Source organism: Myotis myotis, unplaced genomic scaffold (genome assembly GCF_014108235.1).
Source record: "Myotis myotis isolate mMyoMyo1 unplaced genomic scaffold, mMyoMyo1.p scaffold_m19_p_2, whole genome shotgun sequence".
NCBI classification, from domain to species: Eukaryota; Metazoa; Chordata; class Mammalia; order Chiroptera; family Vespertilionidae; genus Myotis; species Myotis myotis.
In genome coordinates this window covers 1,480,821-1,498,509 of record NW_023416324.1, presented here as the reverse complement: position 1 = coordinate 1,498,509, position 17,689 = coordinate 1,480,821, and the positions used below count along the sequence as shown (strand labels likewise).

General features: G+C 63.3%; 1 protein-coding gene across 4 annotated transcripts in view; it reads right to left on the bottom strand.

Annotated features, from left to right (window-relative positions):
- The window catches only part of KCNAB2 (potassium voltage-gated channel subfamily A regulatory beta subunit 2), a 62,694-nt gene that overhangs the window by 43,202 nt on the left and 1,803 nt on the right, over positions 1-17,689 (bottom strand). Inside the window, exon 1 of one of the 4 annotated variants that reach the window (XM_036347840.1) lies at positions 1,563-1,657. The exons of the other annotated variants lie outside the window; for them this stretch is intronic. The gene's annotated coding sequence lies outside the window, so the exon portion shown is untranslated. Of the gene's footprint in view, positions 1-1,562; positions 1,658-17,689 lie in introns of those variants that run through there. 4 annotated transcript variants of the gene reach the window in all.

Below are 17,689 nucleotides of genomic sequence, written 5' to 3'. Positions count from 1 at the left end.
CAGGGGCTCCTCTTCTTACACGTCTTGCTCGTGTGGCTTCGGGCAGCGAGGCCCGAGGCCTGGGCCTCTCACACCAGGTGCCTGGAACCTCCCCAGAGTAAAGAAGCGAGAAGCTGTGGGTCTTTCATGGAGAAGTTTGTCCTCTGGTTGCAAAGACCGACCCTCCTCTGATGAGGGAGGGTGTGAGGACCCGGCTACCTTGGAGGGCGCCGCCGTGACACCATGAGGGCGTCCCCCACAGCCGCTCCCTCCCCATAGGCCCGCAATCACTGGGTGTCGGCTCCTCCTGGGCCAGGGCTTTGCCTCTCTTGCTCACAGATGAATCCCAGGGCCCCAGGGCGCCAGCCACACGGCAGATGCTCAGTGGATGTGACCGAGGGGGGGCGGAGAGCAAGGCTCCTGCTGGCCAGGTGTGACAGACAGACAGACGGACATCGCCGATCTTCCTGGCAGCCTCAGGGCTGGGACTCCAGCTCCTGCTTCTTGAGCCCTAGAGAGCCTTCCTGCCACAGCCCTGAAGCTCGGCTGGGGCTGTTCCCAGCACAAGGCCGCCGCCTTGCCGGCCACAGCCAGCAGCAGCCACCGCGGTGACTGTGGGCCTCGGAGAGACAGGAAGAGGTGTAACTGCTCGAAACCGCACAGATCCGGAAGGGCGCTTGCATAACACCCCTAGCCGCCCCCCGCCCACCTCCGCCCAGGAGCCAGACACCCGCCTCCTTTCAGCAAGTCTGGGGCAAGGACTGAGAGTCTGGCCAAGGTGCACATGGCCCCTGGGCCGGCCTGTGGGGCCATCAGGGAACAAGTGAGAGCAGGTGCGGGGAGGGGTGTGGAGACCAACAACCCCGTTCCTAAGTAGCACCATGAGGTCTGCTGCGATTTGGGTGGTGGGGGCCGGCGGGGCGCATGTCCTGGGGCAGGGTCACAGCCGGTGCCTGCTCTTTGCCACGAGGGGCCTGTCTCTCCTCCAAGCCCCCGGGCCTGAGCCGGGGGAGCCGAGTGGCGCGCTGACCCACCCACCTGCCACTGAACAGCGTGGACCTCACGTGGCCAGACAAGAGCAGGAGCGTCCGGACCACGGAGACCCATTAGGAGTTTCTTAACAAAGGTCACAGGCGAAAACATGTCACTCTTCTCAGAGTGACAGTCAAAGGCCTGTCCCTGATCACACACGTCGACCCAGCACAGAGCCCCGTCCAGGTGGGTGCGAGGGGAGGCCCCGTTCACATCTAACCAACGTCAGAGTTAAGGTAAAGGTCACGGCCAAGAAATCCCAACTGTCCCATATCGACAGGAAATCCCCTTGCACAGCCCCCCATCACCACCAAATCAGGCACCTGCCGCCCCTGGACAGAAGCCTGGCTGGGCTCTGGCTGCACCAGGACCCTGCACGGCAATGGCTGGGCTGCTGGTCAGCACCGCTGAGGCCCTGGGAGGAAACGGAGGCTCTGACCACGGGTGGGGCCTCATCGCCAGCCGTGCCTCCTGATGGGGCGGCCCCAGGCGGAAGGGTGCCGCACGGGGCCCCATCTGGTGCCAGCAGAGGGAACCTGTGTTTTACAGACCTTGTGAGCGGCAGCGAGGCAGGGGAAGACTCGGGAAACAGCCTGCATCCCCATGACCAATCCCAGTGCCCAGGCCCAGGCCCCGCTGCAGCCACTCATTCAGGAGGCAGTCACAGCTCCCGGCCTCCACCTCCACCGAGGCCACACCCTGCTCCCACATCCTGCTGGGCTGGGGGTGGGGGAGGGAGAGCGGGTGGGGGAGGGAGGGGCCCTCTCCAGAAGCACCCGGCTTCTCTGAGCAGGAGGAAGCCCCTTGGGCACCAGGGAGCTGCCTGCCCAGCACTGCCCTCCTCCCCCGAATGGAGATGACGGGGTGGCCATGCTGTGGTGCTGGGGCTTCTGCACAGAACTGCAGGGTGGGGAAGGCTGGGGCCCCCCAGCTGCCCTGTCCCTCGCAGAAGGGGGGGGGACCCATTTGTCTTGTTTCTAAGGCAGACACCCTCACTTCCTGGCCTCCGAATCCCAGGCCAGGGGTTCCCAGGCGACAGCAGCCGCGCAGGAGCCTCTGGGAGCTGGCAGGGGCTGCGGGCAGCTGGCACTGCCTCGCGCCCCGTGGTGGCGACAGAGGTGACCCTGCAGCGCTCTTGATCTCCAGCCACCTCGCTGCCCAGGGATGAAAGCAGAAGCCAGCGGCTCTGGGGGCAGGACTATGTCCCAGTCGGACACCCCGGCTGGCTGCTGGGCTGCACCCCACCCTCTGCCAGCAGTCACTGGTGGGAGAGCTGCAGCGGCTCTGTTGACAGGGCCACGCAGGCTCTGTCTGTCCTGCAGGGCAGTCACAGGGGCAGCTGCCACCCGGCTGCAGCCCGGCCTGTGGGGGGCGGGAGGGGGGAGGAGGGGTGGAGTCTACAGGGCTGTTGGCCTGGATGGGGGCGGGGAGCACGCAAGCCCCGCTCAGCACGAACCCAAACCCATCTTGGGAAACGGGGCCCCAAAACACCCCCGGTGCCAGCTCCTGGGTCAGAACGGCCAGACACAAGCCCATTTCGGTGGAAGGCGGCGGCCACGGGGCCAACCAGGAAGTGGGTGGCAGGAGGTGCCACAGAGCTGAGGACGCCTGGCATGCCCGGGGCCCCAGGGAGTGGGGTGTGGCCCACAGCCAGCCTTCCGAAGCACAGCAGCCTCAAGGGGCAGGAGGCCGGCCTCCCCGGCAGGCTGGGGCCCCTGCTCCTGGGAGTGGGGACAGACCTGGTGATTAAAGCTCCTGATCCCTGGGGCCCCACAGCCTGGAGGTGGCACTGCTGCTCCCCACCTGACCAAGGGCGACATGAGGCTCAGAGAGGTCAAGCTGGTGTCCGGACCGGGACTGGCTGACCCCAAAGCTGCGCTCTGAGCTGCGCAGGGCTCGCCCACCCCATCGGGAGTAAATAACATCGCTTCTTTCGAAGCTTCCTCACAAGCTTTCTGACTGAATTAGCGATAGCATTTGGGCCGATGTCATGCGTCACGCTTCACGTGGCTGTCACACGGATCTTTACAAAACCCCGCAGGCGGCCATGACTGTGTCCATCCTGCAGATGCGGACGCTGAGGCCGAGGCCAGCCAGCTAGTACGTGTCGGGGGGAATTCGAGGCTCGAAGGCCCGAGTCTGGCGCTGGGCGCGTTCAGCAGCCACCCTCAGCGTGGCCTGTTCGGGGCCACACCCCGGCCGCCTCCACAGGGGCCTCGGTTTGCTGAAATTGTTTGGAAAACAAGGGAGGCGCCCAGACCAAGAGCAGTTCCTCCATTGTGGTTGGCGGGCGGCCTCCCTGGTGCCCTGGGACGAGCCGGGCTCTGTTGCGGCCATGGGTCCCGTGTGTGCCGTGCTCAGCACGGCCAGGGGTGAACCTCAGAGGGGCGGTGAAGGATTAGAAAAGATAGACAAGAGGATAAAGCTGGGGCTGGGTGACACGCTGCTCTCGGATGGAGAGACAGGCCACGGCCTGCGAGCCGAGTCTTTACTTTATAGCAGATTCCACGGGGCAAAGCCAGGGCAGGTCAAGATGTTTACAACATTCTCGTGGGTTTCGAATCCACTCAATCACATGCACCTGGTCTAGCTTTGTTTCCTTGCTGCACCTCCCGCAGCCCATATCACTCAGCCACGTGGGCCCACAGGTTCGGACCATACGGTCAAGCTCACAGCCACAGCCTTTGGCTGTAATGGTGCTGGGAGGCTTTGCCCTCCAAGCTGGGACTTGCACGTGGCTTTGCCACGAGAGGACCTGCCCCCTCATTATTCCAAGGCTTGAACCCATCCAAATGCTGTGGCCGCTCTCCACACCTGTGCTTGCATGTTCAGTGGCCGGAGGAAAGAGAAAACAATGATATTGCACGGCACACGGAGAAAACGAGACTTCAGATCTCAGTGTCCATAAAGATCTCAGTCGTCGCAGGAGCACACAGCCGCGCTCACTGTCACCTGGTCAGCTCGCGCTGCCATTAAGAAATGCCTGATGTGGGGGTGCCAGCAGCAGACGTGTCCCTCCCAGTCCTGGAGGCCGGAGTCCAAGATCAAGGTGCCGGCAGACTCGGGTTCTGGGGACGCCGCTTCCTGGCCTGCACACGGCCACAGCCTTGCTGTCCTCACAGGCGGGCAGTGAGCCCTGGTTTCCCCCTGTCTTATAAGCTACCACCCCCCGCGGGACCCTCCACCCCCCACTCAGGACGCCCCTAAAGCTAAGCACCACCAGAGGCCACACTTCCTAATGCCATCCCGTCGGGATCCGAGCTTCAATGTACGGATCCTGGGACACACACGTTCAGTCCAGGACGTACTGTCCACCCCGCGTTCCTGCGAAACGGCAGGCGGAGCGGCTGGCCACACTGCTGTGCCCCAAGCCCACACATGTTCGCGCTGGTCCTCCGTGGGAGAGGCTGGCGAGCCCTGCCCGGGACGACCCCCCTCCATCGTCCCTGTGCTGAGTAGGAGGCCCCCTCACTCCTGCAGAGGCAGATTCCCGGCGCCCACGGCCCCATCCGCTTCGCACACAGCCTTCTGGACCACGCGCCTCCCTGCCCCCGCTGCCCCCCGGCTCCTGGGCGCGTCCGGGACTTTACCTCTCGTGTCCCCGCAAAGCGCCCCGCGCAGCTCCACGGCACCCCCGGTCCCTGGGATTTAGTTTGTCTTCCGCTGGGCGGATGTCGGTGGTTTAACGGCTTCCCAGCCAGCCCTGGGGTCTGCGTTTTCATCTCAGGGGATCAGAGCTTGCTCTCCGGGATTGGACACGCTCATCCCCCCTAATCACTGACACCAGAAGGCAGACGTCTGGGTGGCTGTGGGATCTGCAGCCTTTTGCCCATCCCCGTTCCACACCTCACTGCGGAGGGGGCATGATGAAGGAGGCAGGGCCACGGCCCGGTCCACGGGATTTACTGGTGCGCGCTCAGCACTGCCCCCACGACGATCCGCACCCGAGTTGCATCGCGTCACGTGTGGGAGGCCTCCCAGAGCCTTCGTGCAAATGCAAGCCTTCGAGGTTGAAACTCTGTGTTTTCCTGGGAGACACTTCCCCAGGGACACGTTATGCAAATTTCCCCAACTTGAAGAAAGGCCACGGAGAGACACCTCATCTATCCCAGGGCTTGGCTCTGTGGGCCCTGAAAGGATCCCGCCTGGACCCTCAAGTGGGCTCCTGCCGAGACATCCCAGCCCCGGCTCCTGCCTTTGCCTCCCCCCCGACTCCCCTAGATCTAGGAAAGCGGCGATGAGCTCACCCTTGGGGCAGGGTGGCTCTGTGGCTCCCTCTCTGCTGGGGCAGCCGTGGGCTGTGGCTTAGAGGCGGGACTCCCAGGACCATCACTTCTGTCTTGATTTCATGTCCAACGCCATAGACCAGAGGTCTGCAAGCGCTGGCAGCCACTGACCCACTCTGGGCCTCCGGCTCCTCCGCTGTCTGCAGTGGCTGCCAACAGGCAGTGCCACCCCCGGGGCTGGGCGAGGACTTCGTGAATGAGCGCCTGAAACCCTCATCCCAGTACCTCATGAGGGACGCTCTCAGCCTGCCCAGTGACGGCCCCCGGCTGCTGCTCAGGTGGGCCCCTGGCACCTCCTCTGCCCACGGCACCAGGAGGACACTCCATGTCCCCGGGCCTCCAACCACCAAACCCGCCTTTTCCGCAGGACGGGACGGTCACCGGGTGCAGGGGACGCGGGCGCAGCGTCTCTGAGCCGTGTTCCCAGCAGAGGCCGAGGGCCGGTGCTCGTCTGCCTTGCTCATGAGGCGGCACACGCAGCCTTTTAAAATGCTACGCTTATTGCATTGCATCGCAGGCATGAGGACGAGAACATACAGTCTGTGGGAGCAACGCCAATCACAAAACAGACACCCAGAATGTCCTGCACCCGAGTTAGCGGCCTCGTCGTGGCCGGCTGTCCCGGGGAGGCACCCGGAGAGTGAGTGGCAGGAGGGCTCAGGGCTTACCGGAACAGGTGAATCAGGCCTCCCCCTTTGCGGGCGACGGTAACTCAGATTGATTGGCAAAGGAAAGCGCGTTAATGGGGATCGGAGAACACAGGGCCTCTGCACCTTCCCCCCTCCTCCCGGCACCCCCGCGGCAGTGAGGCCAGGGGCTTGGCCAGCAGGCAGCATGGTGTCACCTTGGACCTGAGGGGTCCCCTTCCTGACACACAATGACCCCTCAAGGGCAGTGCTGTGGGCATCACTTGTCTTCATTTCATTTCCGTGGCTGTCCCTTTTTTCCATGTCATAGATCAGAGGTCTGCCTAATGGCCAAATCCGGCCCCCCACCTGTTTTTATAAATAAAGTTTTATTGATACACAGCCACACCCTTTCATTCACATATTGTTTCTGCTGCTTTCGGGCAGCAGAGTTGATGAGTTGTGACAGGACCACTGGCCCATGAGGCCTGGAGATGGCCTCTGCGGCCCTTTCCCGCCCGAGTCTGCTGCCCCTGCCCTGTTTCGTCACGTGTTCAAGCCCCCGGGAGGGACCCCGTCCACCACAGACAGCTACGAAGGACAGGTCTCTTGTTTGTGGTGTTTTCATGGCTGGTGCTGATTTGGGGCTCTGGAGATGTTAAAAAGCCACAATCGTTAGGTTTCCGTTCTCCAGGGACCGTGTTAGGACAGGGACGGCTGAGTCACCAGCAGCCGCCCTAAATGGGAGACAAGCCCTGGGACGGCCGCCACCTGCAGACACGGCAGCCTCAGGCGGGAGGGGCCTCCCACTGACCCCCAGGCCCACCTGCTGGCCCCTCCCAGACAGCTGAGGGGGAGGGGGAGGGGAGCCCGGGGCAGGGCTGAGAGGGGCCTCCCTCCTGGGACTCCCTTTCCCTGTGATGTTGTCTGAGCTCTCCCTCCAGGCTTCTGTGAGTCACAGGAGCCATTTCATACCTCGGGGCTGTGGCAATGCATCCACCACCCGTGGAGCCACAGTGAGCCCAGGGCACCTGCAGCCACCACTGCCTCCGCCTCCACCACCACCATCTCCACCACCACCTCCACTACCTCCACTTCCATCACCTCCACCTCCACCACCACCATCTCCACCACCACCTCCACTACCTCCACTTCCATCACCTCCGCCTCCACCACCACCATCTCCACCACCACCTCCACTACCTCCACTTCCATCACCTCCACCGCCACTACCGCCACCTCCACCTCCACCACCACCTCCACCACCTCCACCTCCACCACCGCCACCTCCACCTCCACCTCCACCACCGCCACCTCCACCTCCACCACTGCCACCTCCACCACCGCCACCTCCACCTCCACCGCCACCACCTCCACCACCGCCACCTCCACCTCCACCACCGCCACCTCCACCACCGCCACCACCTCCACCTCCACCTCCACCTCCACTGCCACCTCCACCTCCACTGCCACCTCCACCACCGCCACCTCCACCTCCACCGCCACCACCTCCACCTCCACCACCGCCACCGCCACCTCCACCACCGCCACCTCCACCTCCACCGCCACCACCTCCACCTCCACCTCCACCTCCACCGCCACCTCCACCACCGCCACCTCCACCTCCACCGCCACCACCGCCACCGCCACCTCCACCGCCACCGCCACCACCTCCACCTCCACCACCACCGCCGCCATGGCTGCTACATTCCTGGCACCTCCCAGGCCGAGGCTGCGGCTGCAATGACCCGAATACCTGCCAGAGCAGCAGATATGGAAGCTCCGCATCCACCTCTGAGCGGGATTACCCGCCAGGGACAGAGGAAAGAGGAGTCCAGGTTCATGCCAACCCCCCTTCCTGCGAGGACAGGAGCGACAGCAATGCTGTGTCTGTGGGGAGGGCGGCGTACCCTGCTCCTGTGGGGTCTCCACAGGAGGGGAGAGGAAATGCTGTGTCGCCCCATAGCCAGACGGAAAGCCTTTTCACGGAGCCAAGGTAGAAAGAACGGGCTCGGGGAGGGAGAGAGCAAACAGCCTTGCCCGTGATGCCCGTGATGCCCAAGATGCCCGTGATGACCAAGATGCCCGACATGACCGCTTTTGGAGCCTGACTCAGCAGTTGGGAGCAGCTGACACGGAGGGAGCAGCGGTGGCCCGGCTCCAGGATGGACGGATGGACAGATGCACAGGCTCCAAGCTGCTTCCTTCGTTTCTGGGGCAGGAGGGAGTGTTAACTGCTTACACCCAGAGCGGGAGGGGGGTGGCCAGCATGGTGGGGCTTCGCAGACACGCCCTCCTGGACCAGGGTGGGCCCCAATCCACTGCCAGGGGTCTTAGAAGCAGAGGTGAGGACAGGCCCTGTACGTGAGGCAACGTGACCCCAAGGAGACACCGTGTAGCGACTTAAGGGAAAGCAAGAGGCTGTCACGCGTCTCCCCCTTAGGAAAGCGCTTCTGCCGCCCGTCGGACGGAGGCGGCAGGAGGGAAGGCGTGAGGTAAGTGGAGGGGGGCCCTCCCCTGAACCCCACGATTCCTGCCTCAGACTCAGGGGGCGCTGTGTGTGTGGGCAGGGAAAGGAAGACCCCTGGTAGCAGGGGGATCCCCTGGGAGGCTCTGCAGCTTGGAGCTGGAGCCGGGGGCCAGCGGGGGTCCCCCTTACTGGCATCCGGGGCCCTGGCCCAGGGTGGAGGCCAAGGGCCAGCATCTGCCCTGCTCCTGAGGTGGGCGAGGCATCGGCCGGGAGGCCGTCCTCTGGTGGCTGTGTGACCCGAGGGGAGGCACAGCAGCTGCTTCACCCATGAGCACAGCTCATCACAGGCCTGCTTCTGTGTGGCTGGGGATGAAGAGTAAATGCTTGGCCTGGCCGGGCGGCTTAGCGGTTGGGCATCAACCCAGGAACCAAGAGGCGGCCGGATCAATTCCTGGCCAGGGCACAGGCCCGGGTTGCAGGCTCAATCCCCTGTGGGAGGTGGGGATGGGTGGGCGTGTGCCGGAGGCAGCAGATTAATGATGTTTCTCTCTATCCTTCTCCCTTCCACGCTCTCTAAAAAATTTAAAAAAATATTTAAAAATGTTAAAAAAAGAGTAAATGCTTGCAAGGCTTAAGCAGAGGCCCAACAAAGAGCAGATCTGGGACAAGTGGCAGCTACTGATACAAATGACAGTTGTTGCTGTTGTCATCACTACAATCACCATCACCCACATCCCCATTACCATCCCCATCCCCATCATCACCACCACCATCACCCATATCCCCATCCCCATTACCATCACCATCATCACCACCACCATCACCCACATCCCCATCATTACCACCATCATCACCATCTCCATCACCATTACTATCATCCCCATCATCACCACCATCCCCATCCCCATTACTATCACTATCATCACCACTATAACCATCACCATCACCATCATCACCACCATCCCCATTACTATCACCACCACCACCATAACCATCCCCATTACTATCATCACCACTATAACCATCACCACCACCATCACCACCATCCCCATCACCACCACTATAACCATTACCACCACCATCACCACCATCCCCATTACTATCACCACCATAACCATCCCCATTACTATCATCACCACTATAACTATCACCACCACCATCACCATCATCACCACCTCCATCCCCATTACTATCATCACCACCACCACCATCCATATCCCCATCCCCATCATTACTACCATCATCCCCATCCCTATCATCCCCATCACCATTACTACCATCCCCACCATGCCCATCATCATCACCACCACCATCCCCATTACTATCACCATCATCACCACCATAACCATCCCCATTACTATCATCACCACCACCACCATCCCCATCATTATCACCATCACCACCATCTCCATCAGCACCTCCACCTGATCCTCATCATCAACACCACCATCCCCACCACCATTACTATCACCACTACCGTCATCATCACCATCACCACCATTGTCACCACCATCACCGCTGCCACCACCACCACCACCGTCTTCCAGCTTCAGATGAAGTGCCTGCTCCTTCCTGCAGGGGTGAAGGCTCTGAGCTGTAGAGTCTTCCCCCGGGAGGCCCTCTCCCCTGGAGACCAGCTCATGAAACCCGCCCTTCTCTGGCTGCCCCTGGGACCACTCAATCCCGGCGCCCTGGGACAATCTGCAGTTAGGAGGAACTGTCTGCAGAATTAAGCGGCTCCTTGTAAAACCCTGAGTGTGCGGTCTCTTCGGGGCAGCAGGCAGAGCGCATGCATCCAGATGCCAGGCGGCTGGGTGCCCCTGGCCCTCCGCCCAGGATGCCAGCCTCAGGGCCACAGCTGCCTCAGCACCTGGCGCGGTCCCAGCCCCGGGGAGTGTCCCGCCTGCTGCTATGCCTGGCTGGGTGCCAGGCCCCAGAGGCCGTGGCTGCTCTGCCCTCCCTGGGGCATTGCCTGTTGCGCAGGGTGTGGCAGGAGCGTGCCCTGGGGGAAAGCGCTATTGGAGTGCCCCGCCTGCGGAAGATGACATCAGGGAGCCCGTGACGGGGACGGCTGCTGCCCGTCCCCAGGAGTCCCTGGCTGGTCCCTCGCCTTCAGCCTCAGGACCCACAGCTCGCGAGGTGGCGAGTGCACTGCAGGTCAGTGCCTGGGCCCGGTGAGCGGACAGAAGGGAGGCTGGGGAGCAGTCCTGGCCGAGGGCGGCGCCAGGGCCACTGGTAGGACCTCGTTTCCTCAGATCACACCTCACGGAGTCAGGACTGTGGCCTTTTCCTCCTCCACAGCCCTGAGCCCTGGACATCAGCACTGGGAGGGAGCTGGGGTGACCAGCCGTCCAGGCTTGCAGGGCGGGGCCCCGGAGGACCGTGGGCACTGTGGAGGCTGTGGGCAGCCTGGGTCAGGCGCCTGCACCTCCAGCCCGGGGGCGGGGGATGCTTTCCACATTTCGTGGGGGTCCTGCCCCTGACACCCACAAAGTTTTCCAACATGTACCGGGAAATGAGCAGGTCCCCGAAGGACTATCTGGCTTAGGAAGGGGCCTGGGTTGGGGGGCACTGGAGCCCCCAATGCGTGGTGGACCCTCCATAGGAGGGGCTGATGCATGGGCAGGGCCCTAGGGAGCGTTGGGTACAGGTTTGCTTTCTGCCAGGGGTTCTGCTATCTGATGGTCCGAGTTAGGCGGCAGCTGCCCAGTCCGGGGTTGGGGTACCACACCCCTTCCTAGCTCCGCAGAGGGCGGCTCCTGCCGGGTGGGCCACCCTCCCTGTGCCAGTTCCCACATGGCTCCACCTTCTGGGGGAGCCCATTCCTGCTGTGTGCCCACCGAGGGCTGAGCTGGGGTGCAGAGGTGCTGGGACAGACACGCCCCCCCCTGCTCACGGGCCACACGGTCAAGGAGGGACTGGACATCAGCTACAATAACTACACGGACCGTGCCCAGAGTGACCTACAGGACACTGGTGGGGCCCCACACGGTGACCCCACTCTGCCAGCAGGTACGGTTCCTCCCCAGCCTCAGTTCCCTCTCCCTAAAACAAGGAGGCTGGACTCAGGCCCTACACGGCCTCAAAGGGTGAGGAGACTTCCCTGAGGCCTCAGGCCTGGAGGAGCCAGGACCCCTGCCCCGAAATGCTGGATGGAATCCAGCCCATGAGGGCGGGGTTAGCCAATGGGCTCAACGCCTGCTCCCCGCTGCTTTAGGGGTGGGGATTCCGCCTGAGCCTGGGACAGGGGCCTCTCTCCCTGGAGGGCCTGGGGGAAGGTCCCCAGGCCGGGAGGGTGCTCGGGGTTGCACCTGTTGCCCACACAGGCTGCTGCCCAGGGACCCTCTGGGAAGACCTGGGGCCCAGCCAGGCCCTTAGCACCCATACAGCCCAGCAGGTGACTGGGCACCTTCAGCAGTTGCCCATGGTTACCATGCTGCAGGGCAGTGGGGAATGACCCTCTCTTCTGCATCCCTCCCAGCGACACCCCAGTGGGCTTTGCTAGAACCTTCCAGCCCTGGGTGAGGCAGGAGCGAGGGCCCAGTGGGCACACAGGCCGTGTGTGTGTCTCTGTGTGTGAGTGTGTGTTTGTGTGTGTGTCTGTGTGTGTGTGTTAGTGTGTGTGTGTCTGTGTGTGAGTGTGTGTTAGTGTGTGTGTGTCTCTGTGTGTGAGTGTGTGTTAGTGTGTGTGTGTGTGTCTGTGTGTGAGTGTGTGTTAGTGTGTGTGTGTCTGTGTGTGAGTGTGTGTTAGTGTGTGTGTGTGTCTGTGTGTTGAGTGTGTGTTAGTGTGTGTGTGTGTCTGTGTGTGAGTGTGTGTTAGTGTGTGTGTGTCTGTGTGTGAGTGTGTGTTAGTGTGTGTGTGTGTCTGTGTGTTGAGTGTGTGTGGGTGTAGGGTGGTGGTGACCACGGCAGCTGGAGCAGCTCAGGGGACCCTGAGGGAACCACGGCTGGCTGAAGGGCCCTGGTTAGCGACCCTCCTCCCAGGAGCACGGAGGACCAGCTCAGCTCCCTGTGGAGCAGGAGGCGTCTCCTAAGGATGCACAGCGCCCAGATCCTCACTCAGCCCGATGTCTCCCCCAGCACCCTCCCCACCCAGGAGGCCACCCTGTCCTTCCTGCCCGGGACTGACGCAGTCCCCCTGCACCCCGTGCACTGGACCCCGCGTCTCCTCCCGCCGCCTGGGGGCCCTGCGGGCAGCGGGCAGCGAGGGGAGGAGCGAATCCACGCCAGGCCCGGCCGGCGCAAAGCAGGGTGGGGAGCATGTGGCTCCTCCGGGCGACAGCGGGCCCAGGATGGCTGACTGTCCCCCTAAACGGGTCCTTTCGTTAGGACAGGGGGCCCAGGATGGCTGACTGTCCCCCTAAACGGGTCTTTTCGTTAGGACAGCGGGCCCAGGATGGCTGACTGTCCCTCTAAACGGGTCCTTTCGTTAGGACAGCGGGCCCACGTGCCACGGGGGCTGCCCGGGCGCCTTTCCCAAACCCGTGTTTCAGGGTGAAGGGAGAGTCCCGGAGGCAGCTCTGGTGCCGGTGCCTCGGCGGCCCGGCCGGCCCTGACCCCGCTCCCTCCTCCTCCAGGCGCGTGTGCGTGGGGCGAGGCCCTCCTCCTCCAGGCGCGTGTGCGCGGGGCGAGGCCCTCCTTCTCCAGGCGCGTGTGCGCGGGGGTGAGGCCCTCCTCCTCAGGCGTGTGTGCGCTGGGCGAGGCCCTCCTCCTCCAGGCGCGTGTGCGCGGGGGTGAGGCCCTCCTCCTCCAGGCGTGTGTGCGCGGGGCGAGGCCCTCCTCCTCCAGGCACGTGTGCGCGGGGCGAGGCCCTCCTTCTCCAGGCGCGTGTGCGCGGGGGTGAGGCCTTCCTCCTCAGGCGTGTGTGCGCTGGGCGAGGCCCTCCTCCTCCAGGCGCGTGTGCGTGGGGGTGAGGCCTTCCTTCTCCAGGAGCGTGTGCGCGGGGCGAGGCCCTCCTTGTCCAGGAGCGTGTGCGCGGGGCGAGGCCCTCCTTGTCCAGGAGCGTGTGCGCGGGGCGAGGCCCTCCTTCTCCAGGCGCGTGTGCGCGGGGCGAGGCCCTCCTTCTCCAGGCGCGTGTGCGCGGGGCGAGGCCCTCCTTCTCCAGGCGCGTGTGCGCGGGGCGAGGCCCTCCTTGTCCAGGCGCGTGTGCGTGGGGTGATGGCCCTCCTTCTCCAGGCGCGTGTGCGCGGGGCGAGGCCCTCCTTGTCCAGGCGCGTGTGTGTGGGGTGATGGCCCTCCTTCTCCAGGAGCGTGTGCGCGGGGCGAGGCCCTCCTTGTCCAGGCGCGTGTGCGTGGGGTGATGGCCCTCCTTCTCCAGGCGCGTGTGCGCGGGGCGACGGCCCTCCTTCTCCAGGAGCGTGTGCGCGGGGTGACTGCTCTCCCTTCGGGAGGTGGCAATTGCTCCTTAGGCCCCGCAGTTCCTATTTTGGGCATCTGTGTCCTTTGAGGAGCAAACGGATGGAGATGGCTCCAGGCCTCCTGTCCCTGACACCTGAATACCTCCTGGCCTGGGCGACTAAAAATACCTCCTCCTCACTGACAGGGACAGGCAATCCCGGGAGGTAGGGGGGGCCGCAGAGCAGGGAGAGGCTTCAGGGGAAGGGGAGATGGGGGGGGGAAGGGGGGCGGCGGAGGAGGGCGAGATGCCACAGGCCCAGCTCTGCTTCCTCCACACCACAGGGGACAGGCTGGGACAGCCAGCACCCCAACCAAACCTCGTTCCAAGAGAAGGGACGCTGCTAACAAGAGCACCTCACCATGCACACCCCGCACCGCGCACCGGAGACTGTGTGACTTGAGATTCAAGCTGACAAAAGCGCAGGGGTCATTCCCCAGGACACACGCAGGCTTCCGGGTCAGAGAACCGAAGATGCCGGCGAAGCCCTCGCCAGGGCTGTCACCATCGGCGTTTCCTCCTGCACTGTGTTAAGGAGGGAGCGGGAAAGCTCACCCATAAACAGAGCTGGGAAGTGTTTCTCAAAGTGGGGCCTCGGCACCCCTCGCCCAGTGGCTGGTGAAGAGAGGAGCTGGCGGAGCTGCGCCAGGACCCTGGGGACTGTTTCGGGCCCCACTCCCTGTGGCCCCGACGTGTCCCCTGTTCTCTGCCGTCACACTAGATGCCGAGCCATCGGTGCAGCTGGAAGGCTGAGCCCTGACCCCACACTTCACAGTGTCCCCAGGAAGGCCTCTTAGGGCAGGAAACAGAATCACGCACCGTGGAAACTGCCGACGGGACAGACGAGCGGATGCCCGAAGGGACCCGTTAACCCGAAAAGCCACTTTTCTTCCCACCAACCTGTGCGCGCACAGCAACCCTCTGTCCAGCTGTCCCGGGAGCCACCAGGGAGGGCAATGGTTGGGCTCAGTCTGTGACTAGAAGTGACGTTACTGAGTGTCTGTGCCAGGGACTGTCCTGATGCTTCCACCCAACGCATCCCATTTCGCTGATCCAGAAAAAGGGGAGACGCAGAGGGCGGCCAAGTGGCTGAGAGGGAGAGGGCCAGGCCCTCAGGTTCCCCCCGGGACCAGGGGTCAGGACGGTGACAGAGGGCCCTGTGAGCAGGATCCTGCGTCGCTGGGACCCGGGATGTGGGGATGTCGCGTGCTTACTGGGGAAACGGACCTGGGCGTGAACGGTTTGCTGCTTCGTCTTGGAAGTTGGGGCGGGTTCTGAGGAGAGACGTGCGCCTGGCTTCCGCCTCGCAGTGGGTGACGGATCTCAATGTGCAGCAGCCAGGGCTCCAGATCGCGGCGGGGAGAGCGCCTACCATGTCTGCAGCGTGGACAGGAGGCCGAGCGAGGGCCCCCTGCGCCTGCCTTTCCCTTTCTCCAGCCCTGTTTCATCTGCGTCCCACACGGCACTGGGACTCAGTTCTGCGAGTGCTGAGCACAGGAGCCAGAGAGAAGACGGGCTGCCTGCAAGGAGGGAGCTCACAAGGCCGGTGCCAGGTATGAGGGAGGCCGGTGCCAGGTACGGGGCAGGCAGGTGCCAGGTACGGGGAGGGGTTGTGGAGAGCGGCTACAGTGTTTGGACAGGTTATGGTCCGAACCTGTGCTCCCACGTGGCTGAGTGGTGTGGGCTGCGGGAGGTGCAGCAAGGAAACAAAGCTTGACCAGGTGCATGTAACTGAGTAGATTCGAAACCCGTGAGAACGTTGTGACCACGCCCTTGCTTTGCCTCGTGGAATCTGCTATAAAATGAAGACTCGGCTCGCAGGCCGTGGTGCTGTCTCTACATCAGAGAGGGCAGCATCCCACCCAGCCCCAGCTTTATACTTCACCGCCCCCTCTCAGGCTCGTCGAACCTGGCTGTGCTGGCGTGGCACAAGGCGTTAGCTCTGATGTCTCTGGGGTTAACTACATGGCCATTGGGCAGTGCAGGGCGTGGCCTCCGGAGACCCCATCCCTCAGGGCTATGCGTTGGGAAGTGGGGTGTGCGGTGCAGGGCACCCTCAGGCTGGGGTGCGGGGCCACGCAGGGAGAGGAGGCAGGCCCGCTGAGCCCCATCGGATATGGCAAAGGACTGAGAAGACACAGCCCTGCGCGTGCCCACCTGGCGGGGAGATGGTACCTGCCAAGGCCAGGCCTCACGGAGAGCTGCGGGCTACCCTCACAGTGACGCGGTGAACGGATGAACGTGGGTGACATCCGCCCCTGGCCCAGGTGTGCTCTCAGGGAGCCCCTGCGCCATTCTTCTCCCCTGAACTGGCTGAGCCAAGGACCACGCCTCCTCAGAGTCACCCCAAGAAAGGGGGGCACATAGTGAGTGGGGCTGAGCGTGCTGGGGTTCCCACTCGCGAGAAAGGCAGTTTCCACATCCCGGGGAGCTGGGATCGAACCCTGACGTCCGGGGGTGCTAAGGATTGATGAGGAGGGGCGCAGCAGGAACAGAACCAAGGCTTCCTCCAGAGCCAGGAGGCCGGCTCAGTCTCACCACCGCCTGGTGCCTCAGTTTCCCCCTCCTGGCTAACCAGCCTTCCCAGCAGGGTTATTTACAAGACCCGCTGTGAAGTCAGTGGCAAGAGCAATCTCTCCTCCCCGTCATCCCGCCCAGTGGCCGGGCCCTGCCATCTCTCTGACATCTGAGGACACCACAGTGTCCTCATTCTGGGGACCTGCCAGGCCAGCAGGATGGTGTCACAAGGATTCTCTGCTCCCAGCAGCCCCCCCAGTGACTCGGACACACCCCAGGGTGCTGGCTTCCTCCACACCTGCCGTCAACACCTCCAAAGTGGCCTTCCCGGAGGGTGGCCGAGGTCTGCACGTCCAAGGGGCTGGCTTCCTCCAAGGGGCAGAGCCAAAGAAGTGACCTGGCTCCAACTGGCAGGAGGGGAGGGGCCTAACCTGGCCCGTCCCTGCCGCTGAATGAACGGGGAGATGACATAAGGATAGCTCTTGGGGGAAATGGCCATCAGCATTTATGCAAATTAACACATCACATCTGAGGAGGATGGGGAACACCCAGTTCAGGCCACAGCTGAACTTAAGGGAGTCACTGACTCTGGGCTTCTGCTGACTCCTCTGAGGGGGCAGGTGGCTGGGAAGCTGGCAGCTCTGTGAATAGCCCCAGCTGCTGGGCAGGAAGGGGGGTGGAGAGTGGTGTGGGGTCCCGGGCCCTGGACACCCTCAGAGACGGTCCTCCCCAAATATACCTGAAGTTGACCCCGCTCTGACCCATTATTCAGGGACCCCAGAAAACTGCTCTGGCTCCGTGAAGGTCACTGCGAATTTAGTCAAGGATAAGGACACGCTGCCTGCTGTCAGTCCCGCGCACATGAGCCCGTTGCCTGGGCTCTGACAGAGCGGAGGCCTTCCTGCTCCAGCTAGAGGAGGCCCCCCTCCCGGCCCCTCCCGGAAACGGCAAATCAAGACTCGTGCCTCTCACTTCCTCCTCAGTCGTTTGGGCTAGAAGGTCCTTGAAAGGAGAGACAGAAAGCCGCAGGGTCTGAGGCCTCTCGGGCTGCCCTGCCCAGAGCTCACTGCCCTCTGACCCTCACCAGGCAAGACCTGTGTCCCACCGTGCCCCCTCCAGTGTTCAATCCCATGCGTGCCAGCTTCTCCCCACCCAGCTCCACACCCCAACTCAGAAGGGCGTTGAGCGTGAGGCCAGGTTCCACACTTTTCATGCCCAACCCCTCCAGGCCTGGCTCAGTTCCCAGGTGCCGGGCAGTGCCCACAGGTCTGTGGACTGGCAGAGCAGAGAGACACAGGCCTGGACCTGGGTGTCCTATAGGAAGCCCCCAGCAGCTGCTGCGGAGGCGGGAATGTGCTCTAGCCCAGACACCCTCAGTGCCATC